General features: G+C 38.9%; 1 protein-coding gene across 4 annotated transcripts in view; it reads right to left on the bottom strand.

Annotated features, from left to right (window-relative positions):
- Rmi1 (RecQ mediated genome instability 1) overlaps nt 1-16,126 on the bottom strand; it is a 262,437-nt gene that overhangs the window by 197,991 nt on the left and 48,320 nt on the right. For all 4 annotated transcript variants that reach the window (XR_015448776.1, XR_015448774.1, XR_015448777.1 and 1 more), the window contains exon 4: nt 5,014-5,166. The gene's annotated coding sequence lies outside the window, so the exon portion shown is untranslated. The remainder of the gene's footprint in view (nt 1-5,013; nt 5,167-16,126) is intronic.

Raw genomic sequence — 16,126 nt, 5'->3', positions numbered from 1 at the left:
TGCAAGGCAGGCAGCAGAACCACAGAGCTAAAACCTGGCCCTAGAAATGTTTGCTTTTAACATACGTAATTCCTCAATTATTTCCTTGCCTGAATTTTCTAATTCTTCAGTTATTCAATATTTAGATTAATAAATTGTGAAACTATAAAAATTAAGGTATAATGGAATCTCCTATACTTATCACTGAGCTTCACAGTTTACCAACTGAATGAAGGCCCCAGTCCCTTGATTATTTTAAAGCAAATCCAGACATTATACGATTTCATCAGTAAATTGATGATATACTTTATAAGACATATTTATTCTTTGTAACTGTATTATCCTGGGAAAGAACCTGGTCTGATAGATGTGTAGTTTTATTAGGATAAGTGAAGTCAGTAATTAAAATTGGCCTTTTATTTTGATATACAGGTGTTCAGCTCTTATGTAAAGTGGATGTTTCCCACACTTGATACCAAACATCAAATAGATAATCTATTTAGTAAAATCTAAGCTGCCATGAAGGAAATACCAGTAAAAGTTGCTGTAAGAGTTAGACCTCTGCTTTGCAAAGAAGTTCTTCATAATCATTAAGTTTGTGTGAGAGTTATTCCAAACACCCAGCAAATTATCATTGAAAGAGATAGAGTCTTTACTAAAGGATAAGGTAAAGCCACAGTGCTGATGAGAAGCTGTAGTGAGTTCCCCTGGGCTAAGTAAGATCGCTGATATAGAAGGCTACTCTTTTGACAGATCTGCAATGTGGGTGAAACCTTCTTGGAAGATGGCTTCGAGGACTTTCATAGCTGCAGAGAAGTCGCTGCCTGGCTGCAGAGCTTCAAAGGACAGGTTGACTCATGTTAGAAGTAAATGCAGCTAGACTTGAAGTGGAAGCCAGTGCTCATTTACCATTCCCAAAGTCCTAGGTCTCCAAGAGGGCTGCGGAACAACACAGCCTGGATGGCAGCATATCTGTTCAAAACATGGTTTACTGAATGTTTGACGCCTACTGTTGAGACCTAATGTTTGCGGGGGGTGCCTTTCAAAATACTGCTACTCATTGACAGTGCACCTAGTTACCCAAGAGCCCTGATGGAGATGTACAATGACATTAATGTTGTTTTCATAACTAATAACACAATATCCATTCTGCAGCCCATGGGTTAAGGAGTAATTTTCACTTTCAACTCTTATTATTTAAGAAATACATTTTCCACACATGTAATCCCAGCTACTCCAGAGGCTGAGGCAGGAGGATCACAAGTTCGAGGCCAGTCTGAGCAACTTAGAGAGACCTTGTCTCAGAATAAAAGGGCTGGGGGGACAGGGTCTTGCTATGTAGTGCAGGCTGGTCTTGAATTCACTATGAAGCCCAGGCTGGCCTCAAACTCACGATCTTCCTTCCTCAGCCTACAAAGTGCTGAGAGTACATGTACCACCATGCCCAGTGATTATTTTTTAACTAAGATATATGTATTGCTTTAGACATAATTTTATTGTACTCTTAGACTACAATGTACTGTAAATGTAACTTTTCTACCTACTAGGGAACCAAAAATTTTATGTGACTTGCTTTATTTCAATATTCACTTAGTTGTGGTGTTATGGAAAGGACCCTGCAGTACCTCTGAGGAATACCTGTATTGATCAGAATATTTTGTCCCTTCCTTGGTGACAAGCTCCAATTAACCCAATTCTGATCTGAATGTGCTGATCTTCATCACAAATAACCAATGACATTGGAACAATCTGTCATTAAATGTTTAAATGATGTTACAATCACTTAAGCAACTACAGTACACAAATTAAAGCTTTAATTTATAATCTTTCTGCAAAAGCACTTCTGTTAGAATTTAATTTAATATTTCTCTAGATTCAAGCTCCAAGTCCAATCGTTCTAATTAATTCTAATCTCCCTAATTAAAGATGCATAACTTTACTTATTCTCCTTAAAAGTAATGGAGGTTATAGATGGATGAATTTCATTATTATTCATGATTGTGGTCAATTATTCTCAGATTCTCAGTTTGGAACCATTTCCCTCTGGGAAGCTATTTGAAAACTAAACAGCTCTACATTTAGCTGCTACCAACAATAACAACAATGAAAAAAACAGACAGACAGATAAAGGAATAAATAAATAAATATCAAACTTATTCCATAAATAGAGAACGAGACAGGCTGGGTCACCATGGAAGGTGTCAGCAGTCCAAGGCTGCAAATGACTGCCAAGCCCACTGGCCAAAGGACAAGGGGTCAGAATAGCAGCTCCCAACAATGGAAAAGTGGCTCCCTACATCAGTGACAAAATCCAGGCTACCGAATAAAACCTATAGATGGAATCTGATCTTGAATTTTACAGGACACAAACAGGAAAGTCCTCATAGCAAGTCCTTTCACAATTGCGCAGTTGATTCTTTGTTCCGTTAGAAAATGAGGGGAAAGTACCTTCCCTCTTAGGCCTAAACTCTTTGGGGTAGAATGTCCAGGACAAAAAAGGAGATCAATAAATTTTTTTCAGACAAAATTAACATGTCCTAACATTGAAGGCGCACAATGGTTGACAAAGTAGGCATTATTGTCCCCATTTTACTATGAAGAAACTGAGAAAGATCAGTTTGGTAACTTCTCCAGACCCAAACTCAGGTCTTTCTGGCTCCAAAGTCAATGTTCTTTGTATTATGTCATGTTGCAAGCCACCTGCCTTGTTAAATTAAGAAAAATCCCTTTCCATTTCTTTTCTAATTATAAAAATTCATAACACGACTGTTTAAATGTAAAGTCCCTTTCTATTCCAATCTCCTTATTCTCTGCAGATGATCTCACTTATTCCTTTATTCAAAATGAGAGATTCTACATTAACAACACTTCCTGTCTCTCCCTCATCCTCTGTTCTTTCAAACTACTGTCACAAAAAAGAGGTGACCCTTCTGTATTTCAAGGCACCCACTTCTTCACCAACAATTTCCCAACCTGCCTATATTATTGTACTTCATTCTTTCTTTTGTGACTTCTTCCTGCCAATGTACAGTATGACATGCTGTCTTACACACACACACACACACACACACACACACACACACACACACACTCCTCCACTCACCAGTCTAACCCTTGAATTATGTCCTGTCCCCCCCACTTACCCTTCATTAATATGCTTTTTTCTCATGGTCTTCACCTTCTTAGCACCTAATCATGTGTGGAAAATGCTCTCTTGAGAACTGAGGGATCAAACCCAACAAATGTTTTTCCCTTTGTCCTTGTCAGTCACTCCATAGTAAGCCACCACTAACAATTCTTATTTCTTCATATTATCTTCTGTGATTTGTATAAAGCTGTTCACTGTTATTTTCTGATTCCATTTTCTCCATCTGACCCAAAATGTAAGTATTTATGTCCATACCTATTTCTCTTCTTATACTCTCTCCCTTGGGTAATTTACTCAAACTTTTCTACTTATCTTCATGCCTGACTAGTGCTGTAGCCCACATTTTCAAATCCTTAGACATTTCACCACCGTCTCCTACTGACATTCCAAACTCACAGTATAGTCATCTCCCTTTTTCATATGTATCTATGTATTACATTGTAAATACTATTCTCCCAGACATTGTGAAGAGTTGGAGTGTTCAGCTAAGAGACCAATTATTAATTATAAGTCTAATATTCAAATACAAGTTACTTTCTTTTGATTAAAAAAATTCTCTCTCTCAGGCCAGGGATTTAGCTCAGTGTTTCCAGCACCTGCCTCACAAGTGCAAGGTCCTGAGCTCGATTTCCAGCACCAAAAAAAAAAAAATCTCTCAAGGGCCAGTGATTTAGCTCAGTGGCACAGTGCCTACCTCACAAGTGCCAAGGTCCTGAGTTTGATCCCTGGTACCAAAAAAAGAAAAAAAATTATCTCTCAAACTAATGCATATTTCATATTTCAAACTAGTTTGAAACCGTATTTAAAATGAATGTATATAAAGTAATACACATAGTAAAAAAACTGAAAAATATTTTACACAGGAAAGAGCAGGTTGTCTTCCCTGACTACCTCTGATTCTCCTCTTCAACAGCACTGTTATCAGTTTTATCAGTATTATAAGATTACTGTACATCTCTACATAAATATTTTATGTACTTAAAAGTATATGTATATAGATGCAATTTAAAAATTCCACTACATTTAAATGATAGTATGCAGGTAGTTGGATAGAACTCAGCAACAGACTGCTTGCTTAACACACATGAGGCCCTCCCTGGGTTTCCATTCCGAGAACCACCATGGGAAAAAAGTGAATTAAATAGTAGTATGCTATACACATTATTCTCCAAATTATTTTTTTCACTCAACAGTGTATTTTGGAACTTATTCCTTATCAAACATACTTTATTCATTTTTAGTAATTGTATAATAACCTTGTATGGGTGCATTCTCTGTTAATAGATATTAAAGTTGTTCCCAATTTTTGAAATGCAAGCAATGTCTCATGACTAGTATTTGTATGAATATACATGTTTGGACATATCTATAGCACAAAGTGCTCTACGTAATATTGTTAGGTCAAGGGTATGTGCGTCTTCATTTTTACTGCATATTTTTCCCAAAAACAATGTATGAAATAACTAAAACTAATAACTGGAGTTAATTCAAATGGTCTTTAAAATTTTCAAAATCCCCCATCTTCTACTTTCTGTCAAGCATCTGATGATGTTCCCATTATTGGGACAAAGGAAGTCAGAGGAAGTGCAGTGGGAGTGCAGGTGTGAGACAGTCTCAGATTCTGCTAAAGAGGGCACCTTGGAATAGCGTGATGACCTCAGCAAAAAGATGCTACAGTTGCACACATTCCCAGGTGTTGTCCTCAAAAGTGACCAGTCAGAGAAGGTGGTGCCTGCCAAGGTATCTGCAGGGACAAAGTCCCCAGTGACCGGTCTCTGAAGAAATCACTAATATGCCCCAAAGAAGTCTGATCACTACTAAAGTTCAGACTGAATTTGCCTTGTGTATTCAAAGTCCAGGAGATAACACAGTGAAGACTTTCCTACCTGTCTTAGTCCATTTTCTGTTGCTATAACAGTGTACTTGAGACTGAGTGATTCCAAAAGAAAATAGGTTTATTTTTGGCTCCTGGTTCTGGAGGCTTAGAAGTCCACCAGCATCTGCTCAGCTTCTGTGGGGGGTCGCATGTTGTTTCCACTCTTGGGAGAAAATGGAAAGGGAATACCAGTAAGCACATGAAAGAAAAAAAAAGGGCCAAACACAAGAGAGAGCCGTGCTGTATAACCTCTTGCTCTCATATGTATTAACCATTAACCAATCCACACCCACAACAGCACGAACGCAGTCAAGAAAGGCATTTGGGAGCCTCTGCCCAATGATTCAAATATTTTCTACTGGTCCTACCTCCCAACATTGGCACGGTATGGACCAAGCCTCAGCAAGACTTTTGGAGGAGACAAACCATAGTCAAACCATAGCATCTCAGCTCTTAAGCTCTGTATGTGTGTTAAAAGCCACAGCTGCTGGGGGCAGGGAGTAATAAAGAAAAAATACAGCTCAACATAGTTTTAACTGATACACAAGCAAATGCCCTCAAAAGATTATAGAATATGTGCAGCAAGACTTGTACAGTGATGTTCATAGCAACACTTATAAAAGTAAAGTACAGAAAAAAACATAAAATGTTTTCATGAATGTTTTCACATGTGGATGTATATGATTTGGCCTTTTCCTGCAATGAAATGTTATACAGCAAAACAAATAAATTATGTGTGTGTGTGTATATATATATATAAACATGGATGAATCTCAGGAATAAAATGTTGAGGGGAAGAAGCAAGGAACAGATACATACTGTATTATTCCATTTATCCAAAATTCAAAAACATGCAATATATTACATTAAGTAGTATATTACCTTAGAATGCATACAGACTGGTAAAAATTTAAAGGAAAACTAGGAAATATTAAATATAAAATTCACCCAGAGCCAGGTGTGGTGGCGCACGCCTGTAATCCCAACATTAGGAAGGCTGAGGCTCAAGGCCAGCCTGAGCTACATAGTCAGTTCAGGGCCAGCCTGAACTACAAAGAGAGACCCTACCTCAAACCACCTGCCCAAAAAATAAAATTTACCCAGCCATGGTAGCACACACTTATAATACCAGCACTTGGGAGGCTAAAGCAGGAGGATTAAGAATTCAAGGCCAGGGCCGGGGATTTAGCTCAGTGGTGCTGCCACCTGCCTCACAAGTGCAAGGTCCTGAGTTCGATCCGTGGTACAAAAAAAAAGAATTGAAGGCCAGCTTAGGCCACATAGTGAGACCTGTCTCAAAAAGAAAAACATAAAATTCAGAATACAGGTTCCCCTGAAAAAAAAAGTAGAATTGGGATGGAACATTCTAGGGTATTCTAAAATACAGACAATAAACTCATGATCCTGTTAATGTTTTCTGATATTAAAAAACAGGATACAGGGAGTGTTCTAGTTCTTAAAAAGTAGGGGGGAGTATTTGTTTTACTGTCATTCTTTACCCTTTGCATTCTTTATACCTTACATATTATAAATGTTTTTAATTTGCTCAGTAATAAAAACAAATCTTAGAAAAATAACTACATATTTTAGTTAATCTGAAATGTTTTCATAATCATGTGGAATGCATATAAAGTGATAGGTATCACAATGATCAAAAAATTGAGTCTATTTTTATGTGCCTCCAACTCATGACTCACTTGTCCTTGGAGATTTTAAACAACCAATGCAGGAGTATTTGTTTTCTGAGTGCAGCAGATACCGTGCAACTGTAAGAGGCACCAGCTTTGTTAGAACAACACCCAACAGAAGTGGGAGGCATGGATTATCTTACTACCCTTCCAATGCCACAACTCCACTTTGAATTATCCTCTCACTGGGTCAGGGATCTAGCTCAGTGATTCTGCCACCTGTCTCGAAAGTGCAAGGTCCCAAGTTCTATCCCAGGTACCAAAAAAACCCCAAAAAAACCAGTGTTTGAATTATCCTCTCACCAAGGTAAATAGGGTCTCACTAGTTGCTAGGCTGGGCTTGAACTTGTAATCCTCCTGCCTCAGCCTTCTGATATCTGTGATTACAGATGTACACTACAGCATCCAGCAGCTGGTGGATGGGTATTGTCCTCCCTGCTCCAAGAACCCTTGGTGATTATTTTTAACACACTGGATCCACGGAGCCATCACTCCATTTACTGAGTATTACTCTATGGCAAGCACCACTGTCTCATTTAATCTCCAGCATTATTTATGGATAGAGGTATTTATCCCATTTGACAAAAGAAAACAAGCTGAGGTAAAGGATATCTAAAGCCACAGTATCAAGTAATAGAGGCAAGATTCAAGTTCAGGTCTTTCTTACTCCAAGTGTGAACTTCTTGCCTGGTATCAGGCATTCTTCTACATGGAGCTTTCCTTGACTATCCCATTTCTCAGTGAACACTCCTCCCTGTTTGAGGCAGACAACTCTACCTAAGGTCTCCTGAATAACTTATATTCTGCCCACATCTATGCTTTCCTTATGTTATTCCCCTGCTACAGATATCCTCTCCTGCTTTCATCCAAAAACTTCATACAAGCATCATTTGGAAATGCTCTCCTTCAGAAGCCTCCCTGAACAAACCCAATTCCAGAGTGGTCTCACTTCCTCAGAGCATCTTTTGTCTTCTAGTCATTTCATCAACACTATTGTTTCTACAAGAGACAAGAGTGTTTTCCTGTATGGCATTTTGTTTTGCTTTCTTTGAGGTCTGCATATAGACATACCCAGTGACTGCTGATTAAATGAAGAAGTCAGTTATTGGGTGCGGTACAGACCTAAATATTATCCCTGGGGCAGTGGTTCTGAAAAGATGCCAACTCTTTTTTCAGTCTTGTTAAATCTACAGGTGCCTAGCTTCATTCTAGAGACCTGGTGAATCAGAATTTCCCAGGATGGGGGGGGGGAACTGAGTATCCATATTTTTTTATAGTTGATTATTTTAGTGCAGCCTCAGATGAGAATTTTATGCTTTGTTCCAGTTCAGGACTGAGTAAATCCTGGTAAACACACAAAAAGAGCCATGTAAAGAAAGGTGAACCAACATTCTAAGAATTATATAAGACAATCAAGTAATCTATTTCCTATAAACATGACTGTTTTGAGGGAAGAAGAGGAGGAGAAAAGGAAGAAAGGACACAGAGAAGGGAGGGAGAGAGGAAAGGAAAAATAGGAGGGAGAGAAAGGAGAAGGAAGAGCAACAGAAAGAGAAGGAATCATGGTTTCCATAGGCTACCATAACAAAACACTGCATACTAGGTGTCTTAAACAATAGGAACTATTTTCTCACAATTCTGGTGGCCAGAAGTCCAGGATCAAGGTACCAACGTGGTCAGCTCCTGGTGAGCACTGTCTTCCTGGTTTGCAGACATCTGCTTTCTTACTGTGCCCTCACATAGTAAGAGAGGTAGGAGTAATCTCTTCCTCTTCTTAGAAAGACAACAATCTTACTGGATTTGTACCCCACCTTTATGATCCTAATTTTCCCTCCCTGGGAATTGAACCAGGGGCCTCTACCACTGAGCTGCATCCCCAGCCCTTTTTGTTTTTGTTTATTTTTGTTGTTGTTGTTTTGAGAAAGGTCTCACTAGTTTGCCAGGGCTTGGCTTGAAGCTGGCTTCCTGTCTCAGCATACTGATAGGTATGCATCAAAATATCTGGCAGCCATTTGACCTTAATTACCTTCAAAAAGCCATGTCTCCAAATATAATCTCATTGTAGAAAGGAATACAATTCAGTCCATAACAGAAGAGAAGGGAAGAGAAGAGGCAAAAGGGCAGAAGAGAAGAGCAGGAGGGGAAGGATGTAGGCTGTCTTTATGAAATTTCACAGAATCAAAAAGCAGCCAATTCTGCATCTGAGCAATCCTAACTGGCAAGACTTCCTTAACCATACACTAAAACCGTCCCCTTAATCTCAGAAGTCAGACGAGTCCCTCTTTGAGAGATTTCCCACAGCTACCCCACCCAGGGATTGCAAATGCAGATACCTACAAAACCAGGGCAGACACCATCTGTGAAGGCAGCAGGGTGTTAGACAGCAGGATATGGTGTGAACCCAAGGTGAGTTCGAAAAGAGGGCCTTCTGAAAGGGGATAGCATAACCACCTCCAGACAACTATTTCCATGCAGCTGAAGATCATAATTGCTAGATCCAAATAGAGTGAAGGACAAAAACCATATGATCATCCCAATAGATGCAGAAAAAGCATTTGACAAAATCCAACACACATTTATGATAAAAACCCTATAAAAATTTGAATAGATGGCCTCTGCCTCAATCTGATAAAAACCATCTATGAAAAACCAACAGCCAATATCATACTAAATGGTCAAAAACTGAAATCCTTCACACTAAAATCAGGAACAAGACAAGGATGTTCATTATCACCACTCTTGTTCAATATAGTTCTGGAAACATTAGCCATGGCAATTAGACAAGAGAAAGAAATTTTAAAAATAAACATAGGAAATGAAGAAGTCAATTTGTCATTATTTGCAGATGACATGATACTGTATATAGAAGACCCCAAGAACTCCACCAAAAGTCTTCTAGACTTAATGACCAAATTCAGTCAAGTAGCTGGATACAAGGTCAACACACAAAAATCAATAGCTTTCCTCTACACAAACAATAGACTCACTGAGAGAGAAACAGGGCAAATAATTCCTTTCACAATAGCATCCAAAAAATTCAAATACCTAGGAATCATCCTAACAAAAGAAATCAAAGACCTCTTCTCTGAAAATTATAGCACTCTGAAGAGAGATTGAAGATGATATCAGAAAACAGAAAGACATCCCTTGCTCCTGGGTAGGAACAATTGACATACTGAAAATGGCCATACTTCCAAAACTGCTATATAGATTCAATGCAATCCCAATTGAAATCCCAGCAGCATACTTAACAGACCTTGAGAAAACAATCCAAATATTTGTTTGGAACAAGAAGAGACCCAGAATAGCAAAAGCAATTCTAGATAACAGAGACATGGCAGGGTATATTACAACCTCCAACTTGAAACTATACTACAAAGCTACTGTGATAAAAACAGCATGGTACTGGCAAAGAAACAGATCTGAGGACCAGTGGAACAGATTAGAAGATCCAGAAACAACTCCAGACACACTCAGCCACCTCCTCTTTAACAAAGGAGCCAAACACCCTCACTGGAGGAAAGATAGCCTTTTTAATAAGTGGTGCTGGAAAAATTGGGTTTCAACTTGCCAAAGATTAAAACTAGACCTATATCTCTCACCATGCACTAAACTAAAATCGAAATGGACTAAAGATCTAAATATTAAAATAGAAAAGCTGATCTGGCTGGAACAGAGGTTAGGTAAAACTCTTGAAGACATTGGTGTAGCAAAAGAGTGTATGAACAAAACCTCAGTTGCCTGTGTACTAGCACAAACAATCAACAAGTGGGATATCTTTTTACTAAAAAGTTTCTGCACAACAAGAGAAACCACCAGCAGTGTGAAGAGACAACCCACAATGTGGGAAAAAATCTTCACCTGCTCTTCCTCAGACAAAGGTCTACTATCTTGAATCTATAAAGAACTTTAAAAGATCAGACCTCCCAAATTTAAAGACCCAATCCAAAAATGGGCATCTGAAATGAACACACATTTCTCAGACAAAGAATAGAAATAGCAAATAAGCATACAAAAAAATGTTCAACGTCACTGGTCATTTGAGAGATGCAAATTAAAACAATGCTGGGATTCCACCTCACCCCAGAAAGAATGGCTGCTATTATGAAATCAACCAATAACAAATGCTGGTGGGACTGTGGGGAAAGAGGAACCCTGCTCCACTGCTGGTGGGAGTGTAGACTGGTGCAACCACTGTGGAAATCAGTATAGAGATACTTCAAAGGACTAGGATTGGAAGTCCCATTTGACCTAGCTATTCCTCTGCTGGGCATCTTCCCCAAAGAATTAAAAGAATCATACCACAGTGATATATGTGTACCCGTGTTCATAGCAGCACAATTTGTAATAGCTAAAACTTGGAAACAGCCCAAAGGCCCATCAACTGGAGACTGGATAAAGAAAATGTGGGTTTTTTTATAAAATGGAGTACTACTCAGCCATAAAACATGAGAAATTAGAGACATTTATAGCTAAATGGATGAACACTGAGGCCATACTCTTAAGTGAAATAAATAGGACACACATGTGTAAATACCGAATAGTTTCTCTAGTGTGAGAAACTGAAAGTGTGAATAAGGACTAAAAGGTATAATAGATAATGTGACATAGAAAAAGGGGGGCAAAGGGGAAGGGGAAGTGGGAGGGGTAGGGGAAAGGAAAGAAGGGAATGGAATTAAAATGAGAAAATGAAAGAATGGAAACAAAGTCTTTGTAAATAGGGAGGGATGGAGGGGTTGAAGGGAGGTCAGGGGAAGGGGGAATAAATCAGAACCAAGCGAGATCATGTAAAGGTGCAAATTTCCAATGATGAATGTCATTAAATTGTATACCTAAAATGTACCAATAAAATAAAATTTTAAAAAAATAATTGCTAGATCTTCCAATTCATCAAGAGTTGTGATATCTCACAATTTTTAAGCATTATATATTAATATAAAACAAACAAAAAAACTTTTAAATACTGATCAGCCTTAGCTTGCACTGGTTAAATATCCCCAGTTCTTCAAAAACCCTTCTTCCCTAATAGCCTCAGGTCTCTTCTGCCTGTAACAAAAAATCACATTCCTGGTGCTATCTAATTAACAAGAGAAAGATGGAAAAATTGTGGAACAAGAGTAGATCATGGGGAGAGCCCTCAGACACACTACTAAAAAATCACAAGCTGGGCCGGGGATTTAGCTCAGCGGTTTCGCTGCCTGCTGCACAAGCGCAAGGACCCAAGTTCAATCCCGGCTACCAAAAAAACAAAACAAACAAACAAAAAAATCACAAGCTTGGAGCAGGGGATTTAGCTCCGTGGTTCCGCCGCTTGCTTTGCAAGCTCAAGGACCCGAGTTCGATCCCTGGTACCAAAAATAAAAAAATAAAAAATAAAAAATCACAAGCTCATTAACCCACTGGGTAAATCAACAACAAATGAATCCCACTTAATTGTTCTTATTTCTAGCCTATGTTATTAACAAAGATTCTGTAAGAGAATGTGTCAAGTGCCTTGCTACACCCTAATCACTTCAAATTCATGCCTGTTTTTTCTAGTCACACTTCATTGATTCATGTAACATATCTCTCACTACTACATTCGTTCCTGAGGTAATCCTGGGAAGCAGAAATGAATAAGATGCTCAATATTGTACATTGCAACAATGGAGAGAGTCATTAAACAATAGAGTTCACAATTAGTTGTTAAATTATAATCATGATACCAAAATATTAGTCATTTAATTATAAAATTCTAGTATTTCTTTCAAAATAATCAGTGTATGGTGTATCTTTCAAATAAAACTGACTATGCGTTAATACTTGATAAAACTGAGTGATAGAGATGCGAAGAGTTACACTATTCTACTTTTTACTAACTGGGAAATTTTTATTTAAAGGTTTTCATTACAATTATAATAAGTATCCAGGGGTGGTGTCGCATGCCTATAATTCAAGCATTCAGGAGGCTGAGGCAGGAGGATGGCCATAAAGCCTAGCCTACATAGTGAGTTCAAAGCCAGCCTAAACTACATAGTAAAATCTTGTCTCTGGGCCGGGGATTTAGCTCACTGGCACCGCGCCTGCCTCGAAAATGCAAGGTCCTAAGTTCGATCCCTGGAACCCAAAAAAAGAATCTTGTCTTGGACCACGGATTTAGCTCAGTGGTTCTGCTGCCTGCCTCGCAAGCGCAAGGACCTGAGTTCAACCCCTGGTACCAAAAAAAAAAAATCTTGTGTCAAGAAAACAAAAATAAGTAGATAAATAAATATATATATATACACAAATACAAGTATAAATATATCACAATAAATATAATTTTTAAACTAAGTTATATATTTATTTTTTAATGGGAGAATAACTTTTTAATGATCTGTGCAAAGAGGGAGAATGAAGGACAGGTTTAGAAACTAGACTTTTTAAATATATCTTGTTTTATTAATTTGAAGTTGGAATTATATAAATGCATTTCATAATTATAAAATAAAATTTAATTTGAAAAAATCAATTTCTAAAAATTGAAAGAAAAATTTTTTTTTGGTACCAGGGATCAAACTTGGAACCTTGTGCTTTCGAGGCAGGTGCTGGAACCACTAAGCTAAATCCCCAGCCCAAAAGCAAATGGTTTTTTTGGTGTTGTTTTTTTTTCATTAAATTTATTGGTACATTTTAGGTATACATGTTTATCTGTGTATTGAGTATATGGCACAACCACACAGAATTAGGGATGAGGGGTACTAGGGACTGAACCCAGGTGCCTCACTCTGCAATACATCCAAGCCCCCCACCTTTTTTTTCTGGTACTGGGGATCGAACTCAGGGCCTTGTGCTTTCAAGGCAGGTGGTGACACCACTGAGCTAAATCCCCGGCCCCTCCAGCTCTTTTTATTTAAAAAAAATAAAAAAGGATCTTCCTAAACTGGGTGTGGTGGTGCACATCTGTAATCCCAGCACTTGGGAGGCTGAGGCAGAAGGATTGTTGCAAGTTTGAGGCCAGCCTGAGCTACAGAGTGAGTTCAAAGCCAGCCTGAACTACATAATGAGACCTTGTCTCAAAAAACTAAGAGAGAGAGAGAGAGAGAGAGAGAGAGAGGGAGAGGGAGAGGGAGAGGGAGAGGGAGAGGGAGAGGGAGAGGGAGAGGGAGAGGGAGAGAGAGAGAGAGAGAGGGAGAGGGAGAGGGAGAGGGAGAGGGAGAGGGAGAGGGAGAGGAGAGAGAGAGAGAGAGGCTCTCTAAATAACCAAGTTGCCTAGGCTGGAGTCAAATAGTCAATCCTCCTGCCTCAGTCTCCGTCTCCCAGAGTGCTGGGATCACAGGCACATGCCAACATGCCTGGCAGAAAAGAATATTTTTGAGTGTTTTAAAACATAATACTTTGGGGCCAGGGATGTGGCTCAGTGGCACCTTGCCTGCCTGGCAAGTGCCAAGGTCCTGAGTTCAATCCCTGGTAATAATAATAATAATAATAATAATAATAATACTGTACATCATTAGTATAATATACTCTGAAGAAAACAGTACTGAAAAAAATAAAAATCTTAAATTATTCTCAGTAATCACTTTGTTGGTGGAAGTTTTGGTATTAGTACATTGAGATTACTGTATGTATGTCTAGGATAAAGCCAATGAATTATTGTATTGGTGTGGTGCTAATGGAAATTGGGATTTTTGGCATGAAGAAAAATACATGAGATTAATTAAAAACTCCATATCCTGAGTTTAAAGTGAAGATACTAATATAGTTTCATGGTATATTTATCTTTTTTTAAAAAAATACATCAACCCCATAAGAGGCAGGAAAGAAAAAAGAAAAGTAAAGATAAAAGTTTTAAATAGAAAATGTCTTAGTCACTGGAACAAAATACCCAACACCCATGATTCAGAGAAAGAAGATTTATTTTGGCTCAGATTTACATTTTGTCCACAGTTGCTGGTTCCAAGGCAGGATAGCATGGCAACATGTCGAGCACTTGGGTCTGGTTATGGCAAGATGCAGACTCCAAAGACCTTGGGCAGCCCTGCTCTCCCCTATGGCACTGCCAGTGGTTCTGGCCCTCATGTCTTCCCTCTTGAGCTGGCTTTGCTCATCTACAACTTTGCTCAGACGTTTCACATTCCTGCCTTCTCCGATTTCCTGGAGTCTCCACTGCACTTTCAGCCTTACTCTCACAGCTTCATGTACTGCCCACTTAGGGACACACTGTCTGGCCTCCCAAGCCTTCTTTAGCAATCTAGATAGAAGCCTTTCCAACTCCACAATTCTTGCATTCATCATGCCTGCAAAACTACCACCACATAGATAATGTAGATAACACCAAGATCTGCTGCCAGCTCCAGCAGTAGCTGGGCCCTTCACAGGAGCCTTGACTTTTCAGGAGCTTCCTTTCTGGTGAAATTCAAAATAGATTTTTAAAAATCATTCAGCTGAATAAAAGCTCCCAAGAGTACTGATGTCACAGCCTGAATATTGGGCTGCCTTGAACTTTCTTCTGCCAGACTAATTAGTCTGCCCCCTTAATCTCAGTCTTCTGCAAAGTCTCTGCGCATGAGCAAAATATAGACAAACTTTCTACCAGAGCACAGCATACATGGCCTGGGAGTCCAACACCCAGCGGAGTCCTTGTTACCAACTGAAACCTCCTGAGCCTGGTCCTCATCACATCTCTTCTGAGCTCTGATCAGAATCTCCCATTAGGCTCAGTTCACAGCATTCTAGGGCTGTTTTTCCAGTTGGCCATCTATAGACCTTTCCAAACTCTTTCGGTGAACCAGTTTCAAAGGTTTCTGAACCCACACAGTCGGGTAGAATCACAACAGCAACAGCCCCACTTCTCTGATACCCAAACTGTCTTAGTCAATGCTGTCTCAGTAACCCACCTCTTCCAGCCAGGCCCCATCTCCTAACAATCCAGTGATCAGTATAGTGCCTCCAAAAGCCCCACCAATAGGTGTTGAGGTTTTGTTAAACCGTAACAAAAAATGCATATGCTATGACAAGGGAAAGTCCAATTAGCAATACTAACAATATGAATGGCTTAAATTCTATAAATAAAACTAAAAAGAAAATTAGTTTGAGTTTAAAAAATCCCATCTGGCTATATTCTACATACAAGAGATGCACTTAAAACACAATCAGGCAAAATGTTTCAAGAAAAAAATGGACATGACAACTAAATGCAACATGTAATCTTAGCAGAAACACCTTTTTAAAAATTTTGTAGAATAAATGTTTTCTATCAATACTAATTTCCTGATTTTATGTCCTTGTTTTTAAGCAATAGAAACAGAATTACATGCAATAAAAGTGGCTGAACATAGTGGCCCACAACTGTAATCTCAGCATTCTGGAGGCTGAGGCAGGAGGCTAGAGAGTTAGAAGTCAGACCTTGTTTCAAAATAAACAAACAAAAGTTTTTTTAAAAAGTAAAGAGTTGCCAGGTGTGGTGGCACACGCCTG

Source organism: Heterocephalus glaber, unplaced genomic scaffold (genome assembly GCF_053883595.1).
Source record: "Heterocephalus glaber isolate CG9 unplaced genomic scaffold, H.glaber_assembly_v1.0 deba00000546, whole genome shotgun sequence".
NCBI lineage: Eukaryota > Metazoa > Chordata > Mammalia > Rodentia > Bathyergidae > Heterocephalus > Heterocephalus glaber.
This window is presented reverse-complemented; position numbering and strand designations above follow the sequence as displayed.